A 3,376-nucleotide genomic window follows, 5' to 3' on the forward strand; every position below is an offset into this window, starting at 1 on the left:
GTTTAAATGTTCCATATGAATATGGACAACTCTTTTATGCCAAAACCATGAGTCATTGTTGTTTACCTTGAGACATTTTACTTTCAAAGATAAATCATCTAAAGAAATCATAAAAATATTATTATTTCGTTTACCTTTGAGTTTTACCTTATGAGTGACTTCATCTTCAATCAAGCATTCATCCTTGGTGAACTTGATTTTGAAGCCTTTGTCACAAAGCTGGCTTATGCTTAGAATATTATGCTTTAGTCCTTCAACATAAAGAACATCTTCAATGGATATGAAAATTGGTGCTCCAAATTTGCTTATGCCAAGAATCTTTCCTTTGTTATTGTCTCCATAAGTGACATATCCCTTGGATTTTAGGACTAGAGATGAAAATTTGTTGATATCTCCAATCATATGCCTAAAACAAACACTATCGAGATACCACATATTTGTAGTGGTTTTCCAGCACACCTACAAAATAAATTAGGTTTTGTTAGGTACTCAAATTGCCTTGGGTCCTTCATAATTAGTTCACTTCTTGACACACACATAATTTCCACTTTCCACACTAAAGTTCCTTACATAGCAAACATTAGGTGTGTGACTAATTATACCACAAAAGAAACAAGTGGGAACAAAATTACTTATATATCTAGGAACATAAGATGTCTTATTAACAAATCTTTTCCTTTTAGGATAATGATGAACATTTTTTGCTTTGTTCACATTCTCTTTAGTGGATTGGTCACTAGCCTTAACAAAGATAGTTTTGCTAGAACTTAGCTTATCAAATTTTGAGTAACCAAGTTCACTTTTATTATAAGAATATCTTTTTTGACTAAGGACACCCTCCAATCCAAATTTCCCTTTTTCATATCTTTCAAGAACTCTTTTTAATTGGATAATTTGGAAAGAAAGTGACTCACACTCTTTGCATGTAAAATTCCATTTTTGTTTTTCAAAATAGTTTTATTTTTCAACTTCAAAATCTTTTTTCAGAGTGTCAATCTTTCCTTCAAGGGATAAAATTTATTTCTTTTGTGTTGACACCGTTTTGTACAGAATTTTAAATTCATTGAGTAGTTCATCTATAGAACATTGAGTATCATTATCATAAAGAGAAAAATCATTACTAACCTCTTCATAATCATCATTGGAATATTGCGATTCCATCAAAGCAAGATTTGCACATTCTTCACTTTTCGAGTTGGATGATGAACTTACTTCATTGTCATCCCATAAAATGTAGGCTCTTTTGGATTTTGTCTCTTTTCTACTTTTGGAGTCGCTCTTCTTGGTGATTTTTATAAAATTCGTATTTATATGTCCTTGCTTTCCATATTCATAGAAAGTGACATTTTGTGTTGAAGTGGAAGCATTCTTTTTCCTTAAAAATTTATTTCTTTTTTCATAATTCAAGGATTTCACATTATTTCCAAATAACTTACCAAGTCTTTTCACAAGGAGCATGGAGTTTTCATCTTCTTCCGGATCATCTTCTTTTGTTCTTCTTTTGTGTCCACTTTCAAAGCAGTGCCTTTGGATTTCTTCTCTTGACTTTCATACTTTTAGAATCTTCCAAGTTCAAGTTCTCGCTCTTGAAATTTTCCGAACAAGGATGCGAACGTCATGGTAGAAAGAATTTTCTTTTCTGATATTATTGTCACCTTTGGTTTCCATTCCCTAGTTAAAGGTCTAAGCACTTTAAGATTAAGATCATTGTTAGTAAAAGTCTTACTTAGAGAAACCAAGTGATTGGTCAAGTGTACAAGTCTCTTTGTAATGTGATGATTGATTCTCTGGATTGCATTCTAAATAACTCATACTCTTGACTCAAAGTATTCAATCTAGATCTATTTAATTTACTGGTTCCTTCATGAGTTTCTACCAATGTATCCCATATTTTATTTTTTATTGTACATTGAGAGACACGAAAGAATTCATCCATGCTAAATGCACTTTGGAGTAGGTTGATTACTTTCTAGTTATAGAGGACTTTTTTATTATCATCTTCATCCCATGAACTCTTAAACCTTGATGTCCTAACACCATTGACAACACTAGTAGGAACAAACATACAATTTTATACAACATCCCATATTTCTTATCCTTGTGCTTCCAAATGAGCCTTCATGCGAATTTTCCAAAACTCATAGTATTCACCAGAAAATAATGAAGGTTTATTGTTGCTGCCACGATCTTTGAAACCAAGATTTGCGGAAGCCATACTGGATCTTTAAGAACAAGTTAGCTATAACCTGCTCTGATGCCAATTGTAAGTTTAGAGTGCACCAAAGAGAGGGGTGAATTAGGTACCTTGAACGATTTTGGGTTTTAATGAAATTTTACTTTAATTTTCTGGTTGGTTGATGTTTAGAAAGCGATAAATGCAGAAAAGTAAAGAACACCAACGATATATCATGGTTCCTTTCACAATCTGAGAGTACTATGATCCTCTTACGCACTAAGAGATTTCAATAAGTGTTAGAATCTTGTGCAAGCCTATCCTAGCCATTATACACAAGTTACTAACTTAATCAATAAGGAACACACCCTTATGATTTTACAAAGTAGAAAGGAGAATAATTCTCCATTTTTCACTCTCTTATTTCCAACAGTCTAGAACAACAGGGTATACACAAATATGAATTTTCTATAAGAAGTTTGAAGTTGGATGATATATATCAATATTTTGAATTGATCTTCCCTTTCAAGTATACAAGTGTCAAATATATTACACAAGTGCTCGGTACTGAAATAATGAAACTTTTATATAGATGTAATGAAAATGAATAAAGAAAGTTTCACTCAAAAGCTTATGACACAAGGCACTTGATATTTGAAAGATGGAAAAAATGAATTTGAATTGTAATGAAAGAGGTGAGTTTTAAAAATATGAAACCTTAGGTATTTATACATGCATCATACCTGTAGGAATGAGTATGATATCATGAATCATTTCCTTGATTTATAGATGCAACATAGAATTAGTTGGAATCAAATTTTATGCCTAAAAGTGTCATTGCTTAAGTGGTAACTGATTAACATATAATCGTAACCGGCTACAGCTGAAGCATTTTCAAAAAATTGAAACTTTCGTGTGTGTAACTGATTACACTTGATGTTGATTTCAAAATAAATTAAATTTCTGTTTGTGTAACCGGTTACATCCAACTCAATTTTGAAAAATACTTTAAAAATAAGTTTAGTCAAATTTCAATAAGATGATAAAAATTATGAATGCATCAAGATGAAATAATGTAAATATTTATGAGCACTATGGTATAACATATGATTCAAGTGCAACTTGTACATTAAATTTTGTGATCAATGCTTTAAGTTCCAAAGTTATCTTAATGATATTGATTGAGATACAAGTCTTATACTT

The sequence above is a fragment of the Lathyrus oleraceus genome, chromosome 7, assembly GCF_024323335.1.
Source record: "Lathyrus oleraceus cultivar Zhongwan6 chromosome 7, CAAS_Psat_ZW6_1.0, whole genome shotgun sequence".
NCBI lineage: Eukaryota > Viridiplantae > Streptophyta > Magnoliopsida > Fabales > Fabaceae > Lathyrus > Lathyrus oleraceus.